The sequence below is a fragment of the Bos grunniens genome, chromosome 5, assembly GCF_055505025.1.
Source record: "Bos grunniens cultivar Pamir isolate PY7600 chromosome 5, Bosgru_T2T1.0, whole genome shotgun sequence".
NCBI lineage: Eukaryota > Metazoa > Chordata > Mammalia > Artiodactyla > Bovidae > Bos > Bos grunniens.
The window spans coordinates 38,768,712-38,782,123 of NC_141169.1; the positions used below are offsets into that span (position 1 = coordinate 38,768,712).

Sequence of the window (13,412 nt, forward strand, 5' to 3'; positions counted from 1 at the left end):
TTTCCAGACAACAATACTACAGTAGATTGCCATGCCTTCCTCCAGGGGATCTTCCCAACCCAGGGATGGAACCCACATCTCTTCCATCTCTTGCATTGGCAAGTGAGTTCTTTGCCACTAGAGCCCACCTGGGAAGCCCAATTCCAATTGAAATATATAATTCCTGTTAAAATGAGCAATGTGGAGTAGTTCAGTATTTCCCCACAGATTATAATTTCAGGATCACTGCTGGCCAAACTCCTCAAGGCCTGGTGCACATTCATTTAAGGAAGACTCATTGGAAAAGACCCTGATGCTGGGAAAGATTGAAGGCAGGAGGAGAAGGGGACAACAGAGGATGAGATGGTTGGATGGCATCACCGACTTGATTGACATGAGTTTGAGCAAGCTCCGGGAATTGGTGATGGACAGGGAAGCCTGGTGTGCTGCAGTCCATGGGGGTGCAAAGTCCATGGAGGGGTATGACTGAGTGACCGAACTGAACCAAACTGAACTGCCTGAAGGATACACAGATTAGCTGGTCGACTTTGAGGATGTAAATAAACTGCTCAACTCTCTCTGAAGACCTCCATCAAACCTGTTCATTTTGGGGTTTGAGAGAACTCTTAGGGCTCCATGGGACATACCTTGCTCTGCACAGTCTAAAATTTAGCAGAAGAGGGTAGGTACTCCTCTCTTCTTGGAATACTCTCTTCTTTTGAATTCCTTGCACATCATTTTCTCCCTAACTCCTTTCTACTTAACTTCTTAGTCAATATGAAGGTTATTTGCTCTTGTCATCCAAAATTGAATCGTCCCCATCAAACTTGTTCCTGCTTTTAGGTTCATTCGTGACCCCAGCCTCTGTACATCTCTCAAGGCTCATCCAAACCTCCACCACTGCCCTCCCCCTGCATCTCAGACTGCAGCCAGATGGGGCATGTTTCAGTTTCTCAGGCTTGCCATATTTACATTCACCAGCTCACTTCCCAGGTGACTCAGTGGTAAAGAATCTGCCTGCCAAAGCAGGAGATGCAGGAGACACAGCCTTGATCCCTGGGTTGGAAAGACCCCCTGGAGGAGGAAATGGCAACCCACTACAGTATTTTTGCTTGGGAAATCCCATGGACAGAGGGGGATGGTGGGCTACAGTCCATGGGGTCACAAAGAGTCAGACACTACTGAGCATGCACACACCTCACTTTTACACGTGATGTTCCCTCTGCCTAAAATGCTTGAATACCTGTACACACACGCACATACTCACAAACACACACACACATCTTTCCCTAGGTTAGCTCATCTTTCAGGTGCCTCTTCTTCCAGGAAAACTTCCATGCTCTGCCTCTGTCTCCTGCAGCTGTGTCGCTTACTCCTGCTATGTAATACCAGAACACTCTGGACCTCTCACTTTAATGTAATTGCTGTACACTCTGTGAAGTGTCTGACACAAAATGAAGTGAATTAAATTGCTCCTTCTGAAACATGGATTTTCTGAAGAATGAGTTGAGGGATACTCTGATAAACAGCCTCAAGAGACATACTGTTGTATGCTTCTGTGAAGATTTTCTTGAGGACATTGTTTATTGTTTTTCTAGAGCCTTTTTCATGAAGATCTGGGGGTGAGGGTGCCACTTTCTGCTCTTGATTTAGCAATAGTAGTATTTCTCTTGATACAACTCTTTAATCTTAAATATATATTAATCGTGTAAGGATTATGTAACCTTTGTTATACTGGCTGCTATAAACCTAAACAATAAATTGTGCCCCATTCTTTATGGGGTGAATTTTATGAATTTTTCTCATTTCTGTTTCACATTTCATACCTATTTTCAAATTACAATTTCATGTTAGCTTGCTGCATGTTACTGTTGCATAATTGTAAGTGAACAAAACTTTGATGGCATAAGGTCAGATTTAATTAATCAAATAAACAAATGAAGTGATAAAGGAGTAGAAAGTTGAACAAAGTAGAATCTATATGAGGGAAGAATGTATCAGTTAGTATTCTTTAATTTCAAGTCATTTAAACCCCTAACTGGCTTAAACAACAACAAGATATTGATTTAATTTGACAAGCTCAGTGGCAGTTGTTTTCAGATGGGGTTTGATCCAGAGGCTCAAGGAAGATCCATAGGGGTAGAGACTCTGTCTGTTTGGTTTACTGTTGAATTTCCAGCAAAAAAGGTAGCTGGTACAACAGTGCTCAGTACAGATTTGCTGAATTTGTTGTTGTAGAATTCCTACAATCTTGTACAAAAATCCCAGGACCTGGACTTGGAACACATGCCCTTCCCTGAACCAATTTTTTGATCAGGAAGATCTAGCGCTCTGTTTCCAGGCCTGAGTCCCATGATCCCAACAGCAAACCAGGGAGGAGTCTCCAGTGAAACCTTGTGCACTCACAGTGAAGGAAGGTGGTTCCCCAAAAGAAATCTGGGCATTACAAAGGAGAAAGAAATCCTGGATGGGCAGAAAAACAAATATGCACATCAATGGACTATCAAGAAGATGATATCTGAGTTGAATTTTAAAAGATAAGCAAGAGTTAGTAAAAGAGGACCTTTATCAGTGGGTAACCTTCTAGGTGTGTTCAAAGCTCAGAGGCGTAAAATAGCTTGATGCTTTCGAGGAACTGTAAATAACTTAACACGGTATGAGCAAACAAGGATTGGGAGTGGTAGGAAAAGAAACCAGAAAGATTAGCAGAGTATAAATATGAAAGACCTTTTAGGATAACCAAATAGGGTGCAATGTGTCCGGAAACTGCTGGGAAGCCTATGTAGGATTCCTCAGCAGGCAAACATGCCTTAAGGCTAAGTCCACGCAGGTCATTACAGGGGCAGGATGACTCATTCTGGAAACACTCAGTAGGGCTGAGTCTGCAGGTCAGCAAAGAGTCCCAAATGTGGGCAAACGAGACAGAAGGAACAGGGACCAAGCAAAATCTAGGAACCCAGCAGACCTGGGAATCCAACAGAGCCTGCCAACATCATCAGGCTCTTGCTTTTTTAAAATACCAAGCTTGTGGCCTAGTGAATTATTCATCTTCATGTGAAAATATTCTTCAATGAGCCAAGGCCTTCATAACATGACTTGGTTGGGAATTGTATGTTAGCTGGGGCTGCCATAACAAAGTACACAAATTGGATGCCTTAAGCAAGAGAAATGTATTGTCTCAAAGCCCTAGAGGCTAGAAGGCTGAGATCAAGGTGTCAGCAAGGCTGGTTCCTTCTAAGTGTTGCAGGAAGGGGCACCCCTTCCAGGGCCCGAAAGGGAGCTCTTGTCTAACACTCAGAAATGAATTGTCTGAGGAGACACACATGCTGACAAAGCAAAAGGCTTTACTGGGAACGGGTGCCCTGGCGGAGAGTATGAAGGTAAGGGAACCCAGGGGAACTGCTCTGCCACATGGTTCGCAGTCTCAGGTTTTATGGTGATGGGATTAGTTTCCAGGTTTTCTCCGGCCAATCACTCTATTCTCTGGTCCTTCTGGTGGCACATGCATTGCTCAGCCAAGATGGATGCCAGCAAGAAGGAATCTGGGAGGTGGTTGGACACGTGGCGTCTCCATTTGACCTTTCCTGAACTCTTCGCGTTGGTGATGGCTTATTAGTTCTGTGTTCCTTAGTAGGACTCCCTGTTGTAAAATGACTTAGCGCGAATGGTTACTATGGTGGCTGCACAGGGTGGGTGGCTTCAGTCAGTGTGCTTCTCCTAACATAAGGACCATGAGGAAAATCTATGCTCAAGTCTCGTGCTGAGATTCTGGTGGTTCCTTGGCTTATCTATAAGACATATCACCTTGACCTCTGCCTTCTTCACGTGGTATTCTTCCTATGTGCATGTCTGTTTGCTCTTTCTAGAAGAACACCAGTCATACTGGACTAGGGCTCACCCAAAGACCTCATTTTAACCTGATTACGTCTGTAAAGATTCTATTTCCAAATAAATTGCATTCTGAGATACTGGAAGTGAAGACCCCCAACTCATGAATGTTTGAAGGACACACTTCAGTGTAAAGATATCATTTACAAAAATATGCATTTGTTATCAAAGCTTTAGAAGAAAAATAGACATTCCCTAAGTGAATTGATTTATTTACAAAAGATTTGGAGATTCTCTTTGCTGAGGTTGAGACCTGGGCGCCTCCAAGATGCTGGCTTACCGCTCTTCCCTCATAGACCCTGACACCAGACTCATTGGAAACGCGGCACTGTTGCCTATCAGAAGTCAGTTCAAAGGACCTGCCCCTAGAGAGACAAAAGATACAGATATTGTGGATGAAGCTATCTATTACTTCAAGGCCAATATCCTCTTCAAAAACTATGAAATTAAGAATGAAGCCTATAGGACCTTGATATATATATAACTCTCTACTTTTCTAAGTGTCAACAGAAACCCCAAAAGTGCAGTTCTAAAAGCCAAGGCGAGAAAGAAATGTATACACTGGGAATCACTAATTTTCCCATTTCCAGAGAGCCTTTGGTTTTGCACTTAATGCCATTTACGCCAAACCTGCAAACAGGAGGATGAAGTGATGAGAGCCTACTTACAACAGCTGAGGTAAGAGGCTGGACTGAGACTTTATGAGAAAGTTTTTGACCCTCAGAATGATAAACCCAGCAAGTGGTGGACTTGCTTTGTGAAGAGACAACTCATGAACAAGAGTCTTTCAGGACCTGTACAGCAAAGACAGCCTTGGACAGACACGGTCTCCACAGCTGTGGGCAGCGTTTACAGCAAGATGTGCACAGTTCTTTGCCGTTATTTCGTAAAGTTTTATACAGAGGAGAGAAGAGAGTGTGTCTTTACTTGAAGAGCTCTTTATCATGAATTTGGGGTGGGTTGGGTGTGGAAGAATGAGTTTGGTGATTCGAAATGTCTTCAGTATTAAGCTGGTGCTTAATAAATAATAATAAAGAAATATCTAAAAAAAAAAAAAAGATTTGGTACCATGTAGGTTTGTGTAGACAAAGAAATAACACCATTAGGATAAAAGACCCAGAAGAAACTGAATAGTCCACAATAAAGAATACTTTTTCAGATTAAGTCCAAAATGGTTCTTTCCTAACTTACAGGACTTCGCTCGGAGACTGGTGTAGAGAAGGGTGGTGTGAGACAACGCCTTATACACCAGCACTGTATAAACTTTCCACCTGCTGAGTCTTTTCTGCATGCCTAGCATTCAATCCTCCCAGCAGCTCTCTGGGGATGGATATTATTATCCTCAGTTACAAATGAAGAACCTAAGCACCACTTTAATCCTAACTACATTATTCTAGGCTGCCTTTGGGAAGCAGCTGGGCTGAGATTTGAACTCAAATTTCTCTAACCACAAATTATCACATGTACCATCCAAAGTCTCTCAGTCATGTCTGACTCTTTGTTATACAGTCCATGGAACCATGAACTTCCTGAAGTTCAAGCTGGTTTTAGAAAAGGCAGAGGAACCAGAGATTAAATTGCCAACATCCGCTGGATCATGGAAAAAGCAAGAGAGTTCCAGAAAAACATCTATTTCTGCTTTATTGACTATGCCAAAGCCTTTGACTGTGTGGATCACAATAAACTGTGGAAAATTCTGAAAGAGATGGGAATGCCAGACCACCTGACCTGCCTCTTGAGAAATCTGTATGCAGGTCAGGAAGCAACAGTTAGAACTGGACATGGGACAACAGACTGGTTCCAAACAGGAAAAGGAGTACGTCAAGGCTGTATATTGTCACCCTGCTTGTTTAACTTATATGCAGAGTACATCATGAGAAACGTTGGGCTGGAAGAAGCACAAGCTGGAATGAAGATTGCCAGGAGAAACATCAATAACCTCAGATATGCAGATGACACCACCCTTATGACAGAAAGTGAAGAGGAACTCAAAAGCCTCTTGATGAAAGTGAAAGTGGAGAGTGAAGAAGTTGGCTTAAAGCTCAACATTCAGAAAACTAAGATCATGGCATCCGACCCCATCACTTCATGGGAAATAGATGGGAAAACACTGGAAACAGTGTCAGACTTTCTTCTTACGGGCTCCAAAATCACTGCAGATGATGACTGCAGCCATGAAATTAAAAGATGCTTACTCCTTGGAAGGAAAGTTATGACCAACCTAGATAGCATATTCAAAAGCAGAGACATTACTTTGCCAACAAAGGTCTGTCTAGTCAAGGCTATGGTTTTTCCTGTGGTCATGTATGGATGTGAGAGTTGGACTGTGAAGAAGGCTGAGCGCCGAAGAATTGATGCTTTTGAACTGTGGTGTTGGAGAAGACTCTTGAGAGTCCCTTGGACTGCAAGGAGATCCAACCAGTCCATTCTGAAGGAGATCAGCCCTGGGATATCTTTGGAGGGAATGATGCTGAAGCTGAAACTCCAGTACTTTGGCCACCTCATGCAAAGAGTTGACTCATTGGAAAAGACTCTGATGCTGGGAGGGATTGGGGGCAGGAGGAGAAGGGGACAACAGAGGATGAGATGGCTGGATGGCATCACGGACTCGATGGACGTGAGTCTGAGTGAACTCCGGGAATTGGTGATGGACAGGGAGGCCTGGCGTGCTGCGATTCATGGGGTCTCGAAGAGTCGGACATGGCTGAGCGACTGAACTGAACTGAACCATCCAAAGTAATTTTGGGAGTCCTGGTTGAAGATCAAGTGTTCACCTTTGCAATAGGTCCAAAAGATGCTGCTCAGTGCATTGTCTAAACAGACAGTAATCCCCTTAACTGGCAACTGTGAACACCCTACAGTGCCCAACATGTTTGCTACCAAACAATAGGTGCTCAACAAATGAAACTTTTGTGAGGTCACCACAGAGCTGTAAGTCCTCTGATATCAGATTGATTTATTGATTTATTTCTCATCATAAGAAAGTAGCATTGTCTCCAATTAATAGGGAGATCCAACTGCACCTTCCATAAATATCCTTCTCTTGAGCTTCTCCATACCCAACTCTGCTGGCCACAAGTGCCTACTGGTCCATCAGAGAGGATTTTCTCATGAAGATGCAGCTGCAGTTCAGTGATGCTTTCCTCCACTCCATCCTCCACTGATTCTGTTCCACTGTGTCATTCAGTTTGTTGGAAAACTACTTTCACTTGAAGGTCTCCACTGAAACGATAGACAGGCACCCACAGATGGAGAGTGGACTCTTTGCCCTTATAAGTACTGATTTTCACAACCTCTATGGGTGGAATAAATCATTTTGTCAGTCTCCTTGGCAGTTCTGGAGTTTAGGTACAAGCTAAAAGGCTACTGCTTAATAGAAGCATTTGTAACCCTGTTAAGATAAACACACACAATTCCAAAAGAAATGCTGAGAAGCAAGACAGCCTAGGTTGTTTTCCCCCAGATTCCCATCAGGTACAAACACCAGGAACAAGTGGAGTTACTTCAAAACCAACAGTCTTGTTTCCTGAAAGATCTGTGCTCAAGGTTTAGAAACTCAGGGGTGAATCTAGAGGTGAGAGTTTTCACAGTGCAGAGAGATCTAAATCAGATTTGGAATTGCAGAGCACAGGGCTGGGGCCAAACGTTTCCTTAGATTTGTACTGTTTCCCCTTCATTTTGTCTTAAATGTTATTGCTTTGTATCCTTTTTTCATCAACTCAGAATTTGTTCAGTATTCCCTTATTTTACTCCCGGTTAAAATAGAAGAGATTTGGTGCTCTGAAAATTTCTGAAATTGGCTGTTTTGATTTTCCTTAAAGAGAAGGCAATGGCACCCCATTCCAGTACTCTTGCCTGGAAAATCCCATGGATGGAGGAGCCTGGTAGGCTGCAGTCCATGGGGTCGCGAAGACGCGAAGAGTCGGACACGACTGAGCGACTTCACTTTCATTTTTCACTTTCATGCATTGGAGAAGGAAATGGCAACCCGCTCCAGTGTTCTTGCCTGGAAAATCCCAGGGACGGGGGAGCCTGGTGGGCTGCCATCTATGGGGTCGCACAGAGTCGGACACGACTGAAGCGACTTAGCACCAGCACCAAAGAAATTTAAAAATGCATTGATTAACACCTCCCCCACCCCACGCATGCACATATCCTCATCTTTCAGGAAGATGTTACAGTGTCCCAGTGGGTTGTAGAAGGGATTGAGAGGTCAAAGAATCCCTAGATTTGCAGAGAAACCTGTCAAGTTGGGCTCAACACCTGCTGTCGGATCCACCCTCTGCAACCCCGGGGAAACAGTACTCCCGTGGAATGAAACTCCACTGATTTGGAACTGGAACGAGTGAGGGGGGTTAAGGTTCTAAGGCGACCCAGATGTCAGGGCAGAACTTTCAAACAGGCTGAGCTCCACTTCATCTGAGAAAATGCGTCTGAGAGCCCAGCCCTGGAAACTGGGCAGACTGAAAACATGGAGAGTAGCTTGGCCAATGGAAAATGATCATCGTGATGAAATTAATATTTTGAATACGACTTTAAGTGCGACACGCTAACTTGGCCCAGGCCAGGACATTGCGATGAGCTGAGGTTTTCACATGCACTCCTCGGACTTTTGAGTTTTTATTGAGATGACCAGGGTGGGAGGGGAGGGGAGGGAACGGACTTGAGGCTGAAGCTGTGGCTTCTTGCTCGGAGGTGAGACAGCCCAGCCTGTGGGATTACACGAGATAGGATCGAGTACAATCGGGTCCCCAGCGAGGCGAGGCGAGCCGGAAGGAATCGAAGTAAGAGTTTAATTAACTATCCCGCCCCGACTACGCCAAAGGAAAAGAAACCCAAATAGGCAACCCCGAAACCGTTTGATCAGAGGAAATTGGGTTTGTCTTTTTTGCTCCTTCACTCTTCCTGTCTTTCCATCCATCAAAATGCTTGGTTAAAAAAAAAAAAAAGGCGTATAATTGGGGGCGGGACAGAGAAGACCCGACTGCACTTGAGAACCCCGGCTGCGCCCAGGCGAACTTCATCCCGCAGATTACCCGTACTCAGCTCAGCCCTCCCGCGGCGCCGAGCCGGTCCAACCAGCCCGGTCTCCCGGCGCCCTCGGCCGCCGGAATCCGGCGCCGACCCGCCAGCCTTTCGCAGCCGAGCCGGGGGCGCGTGGGCGCGCGCGGCCCGGATCCCGCAGCGGTTTCCGCGTTCCGCGTTTTCGCTCGCGCCCGGCGGGCGGCCGAGGGCGGGGTGCGCGGCGGCGCGGAGAGGGCTGGGGAGCCGGGCGCACTCCGCCTGCAGCCCCGCGAGCGCCGCCTCCCGCGGCCGCCGCGCCAGACAGCGCGCTCCGGAGCGTGCCCGCCTCGCGCCGCCAGCGCTGACCTCCGCGAGGGGCGCCGCGGCCGCAACGGCCACGTCCCGGGTTCCGGATGGTTCCTGTGCTGCCCGCCCTTGCCCATCGCTGACACCGCGGAGCGCGGGTCCGCAGACCCGCCGCAGAGCCGACGACCGTCCAGCCGAGTCCCGCTCCCTCTCTGAGGTGAGTGGGCTCTGCAGAGGGGCTGCGGGTGCGGCGGTGGGGGGCTATCGCCGCGGGGTAAGGGCCGAAAAGGTCCGCGTCACTGCGGGGCATCTGACACTCAGAGTGGTTCGGTGTCGCAGAAGATGCGGGAGATGGGCATAACCGGTTTGTTGGGCTGTGTAGACAGTGAAAGCAGATACTGGGGCTGCGGCACCAGAGGGCTTCAGATAGGCTGCCCGCACCGCTCCTGTTGGCTGCAGCACAACCAACTCTTCCTTTGATTCTTTCCTGCGTGGAAACCCGTTCAGGGGCCCCAGAGTTGGGGCGCTGCGGGGCGCAGGGAGACCAGGGCGCATTGGTCAGTGTCCGCCGCTTAGGATCGCCTGTCACCTACCGGCGTCCAGAGGCAGGGTGCCGAGTCTCCCCTAACGCTCCGGGGAAAGGGTTGATTGCTTTTTTCCTGGGGTGCATCAGCCCCCTACCTCCCGCCGTAGCAGTGGTGTTTTCTGCATGTAACACGAATATGGGAAAGAATGGGAGCGTCGACTTCCTTTTAGGCAGAAAAAGTTAAAGAAACTGGGCATGTTAATAATTAGCAGGACCCGGACTCAGGATGCAGCAGAAAGCTGTTAAATTTTCATTGCCCTCTAAGAAAAACAAACGGCATCGCCAGTGACTATTGGCAGTGCCGTGTTATTTGGGGGACTTTGGGGAAATTGTCCACGGATTGTCTTCAGGAGGCTGAAGAAGGAGGTGGGGGTGGGGGAAGGACGGCTGGCACGGCTCTGCGTTCCAGCTTGCCTAAGGAGGGTTCAGAATCACAAGCCAAACACGTTTGGTTGCTGATTTCTTGAAGAGTATGGGAGGCAGAGCCGCTGCGGCCCTGAGCAAGGTGAAGAACACAGCATGGGAACTGCCTAAAGGAAAAGAACATGTAAGGATCTTGCCTCTCCCAAGCAATTCAGCTGCATTTGTGCTATAAAAAGCATGCATATATATGTGGCTTTTAGGATGGGTTTTATGAAGAAGAGGTTGTATGTAATGAAATTGTGTGTACCTGCGGTACAGTTTTGTCTACCTCCCAATTTTAACCAGTACTTCAGAAGGGTGTTTGCTGCTGATGTTATGTAATCAATGTGGTTCACTGTCAGATATTTTTTAATGTGTTTTTGGAGTAAAAGGAACTTCCATCTGTTACTTCAGACAAACCCAAGGTGTATACGGGTGAGGGTTGCTGAATATTTGCCCTGGTCTGGCTCCAGATGTGTGAGCTCAGCTGTTGCCTGTCACTTAGGTGACAACTGGCCTTTTCCCACTAAGCCTTTGCTGTCTCCATTATCCTCAGTGAAGTGTTCAGTCGCCTCCTATTATCAGAGTGGACTCTAGCCGCTTGGGAGGCGGTAGCCTTGTTTGACCATTCCCAACAATATGTCTGTTTTCAGACTTTAGGAAGGGGGAAAAAAAATCCCATGACAGCAAGATAGATACATTCTGAATTGAGCACCAACTTAATCCAAAGATCCTGCTTTAATCAAGACAGCTCTGGAAGGATGATGCAATATTTGTCAAGCCTTTTTCTCTGGAACAATATTTACTCCCACCAGGGGATTTTAAACTTAAACAGCAGCCATTTATCTTGCTGTCTGGTGGGGCCCGGTTCAGTTTGCCTCCATGTGGTCCCAGCCTAGGTGGCTGGGCCGGGCCTGGGACAGGAATCTGTCATTGTAGCCCAGCTGGAACCTGAAGAAAGCAAAATACAGCACCTGCTGGTACCAGGGAGTTCCTAAATGCAACTGGCAAGTCAGGAAATACAGAGGAGATGTTTTAAAGCCCTTCCAGAAATGTTTATACAAAGGATTTAAAGGTTAACAATGCATGTGCTCTACATATTAAAACTAAAAGGTGCTAGAAATAAATGGACATTACCCACAGTTGGAAGTTAGCACACTGCTGATGAACTTGAAAATCTCTGTTTTAATAAACCATGGCTAACGACAGTGACTTCTCATGACTAAGCCTAGGAAGGAAGGAAAGGGAGGGACTTCTGAAGGGCTAAAGGACTGATGGAACATAGGGGGAGCCATATTGATATAAGCAAATGGGTTTTGTAAGTTAATTTTTCCATTCTTAATTTGCTACTAATTTGTGATTTATCACTGAATGACCCTGTTAGTTCACAGGTTTTTAAGGAAAAGTGATGTATTTTACTCATGTGACAGATTCAAGCAGTTCTGCCAGTAATACCACTGAACCTTTAAAAGTTTATCATGTTTTTAAAATCAGGATCTATAGATCCACCATTTGTCTTTCTAATTAAGAAGGTTGTAATGAGTCAGCTTGGGTCACCCAAGTAAAAGCTAATATCAGCTGAATGAAGAAAAGACCCTTATAAGAGTTCATAGCTAAACTATAAAGTTTAGAGTCAGATGTAGGTAAAAGTCTGGTTACTCCTAATAACCTCTCCTATGATAACTCTGAAAAGACACAAAAGAAAAGAGGTAACAACTTAAAATTTCTTAAGTCAGAATTTTAGAAAGCTGAAATCTAAGTTTTAAAAAGTGACATTGTGAGATAATTTCTATAAAACCTTTTATAATTACTTGAAAATCAAACAAAAGGAAGTTGAGTATTATGACTGACTCTTCATAATACTCATGAAACGGAACAGGAATTTTTTAAATGATTCTCCAGTAATTAAGTGTACCTGTTTTAATGGTATATACGTAGTAGTTGAGAATGCTTATATTACAGGAAACAATTTTCAGAAAAGATTAGTTACTGCAGTTAATTTTCTGGTTAAAGTAGTTTATAAAGAGTAAATTTTTCCTTTTAAAGAAGGAAAGTAATTTTAAAAGTCAAAGTGATCCTCATCTATGCATAAAAATGTTAGATGCCAATGGGCTAGGGTAGAGGCCTTCCACTTGGGAGAAAAATAGCTCTTTTTTTCCCTCCAGCTTACATAAAATAGTACTAATTGTTTAGCTCATTCAAGTGAGAATATTCAGTTTGCTTAAATGCAGGTCTAATTATTTCACAATAAAGAGAGTTAGGAAAGGGAATGAGTTTTGTTTCTAGGTTGGTTGGTTGGTATTTTGAGGGTTCACTCCTGCTTTGCTGTTTGGTCTCAGAACAAAGCAGTAGTGTGTTGTGCCCTGGTATCTATAGAAGGTCTCTGTGAGCACATGAGCTGCGAGAGGAAAGGACGATAGTCTGGGTGCCAAGTCCTGCTTCGATGATGTTCCTCGAAACCTCAGGTGGCACATGGAGCCAGAGCCAAGTGCCAGGACCCAGCCGGCCCCACTTCTGGATTCTTCCGTCTCTGGACACAAGCAAGCATAGCCCCCAGCGCTGCCAGGAACCAGTATCCAACCTTCTTGTCTACTGCCGTGCAGAACTGAAGTCGCAGAGGTTAATGTGTGTGTTGGTGGAGGAACATTTATGAACAGTGGAAAAGGCCTGGCCCAAAATTGCACTGGGATCCACCTCACTCCCCACTTCCTTCACTCCCCTCTCTCCTGAAGGCAAGATGGTGGGAAGAGACAGGTTTTACAAGTTGGTGCAAGCTGATGTCATGACACTCCTGGCACAGAGACACGACAGAATAATCGGACCCTTTCCCGTGTGCCAGAATGACATGATTTTTCCAACAACGATTTCTGAGCCAGTGGTCCACTGGCTCTGACTATTTCCAGTCCCCTGGGGGTTCAGACCTCTCAAAGAGAATGTAAAATCCTTCCTGTGTCTCTGTTTTGTACGCTTGTTTAGACTAAACTCTAAAATGCTTTTTGGTCAGTTTTGAAGAGACCTCTGCAGAACAAGAGTGATTGCCCAGCCTGAACTGATTAGACCTTTCCAGATTCATTTCCCTATGAAGAGAGATTTTAAATATAAAATAAAAATTAAAATGTCAGCAGAGCAGAAGCCAGTGTAAACATTCTAAAACTTAGAGCTGTAAACTAACAAGCAGCTGTCATTTACCTGGACTTAACGTTTTTTCCTCCTGTCGGTAACTTGGTCCTAAGCGACCCTAAAAAAC

General features: G+C 45.5%; 1 protein-coding gene and 1 pseudogene across 2 annotated transcripts in view; both read left to right on the plus strand.

The window, feature by feature from the left end:
- The first annotated feature begins 4,135 nt into the window (after nt 1-4,135).
- On the plus strand, nt 4,136-4,821 carry LOC147371786 (actin-related protein 2/3 complex subunit 3 pseudogene; annotated as a pseudogene).
- Nucleotides 4,822-9,150: 4,329 nt separating this feature from the next.
- The window catches only part of PRICKLE1 (prickle planar cell polarity protein 1), a 112,452-nt gene continuing 108,190 nt past the window's right edge, over nt 9,151-13,412 (plus strand). The window contains exon 1 of one of the 2 annotated variants that reach the window (XM_086399843.1): nt 9,151-9,394. The gene's annotated coding sequence lies outside the window, so the exon portion shown is untranslated. The remainder of the gene's footprint in view (nt 9,395-13,412) is intronic. The other variant, XM_086399844.1, reaches the window with a different exon arrangement.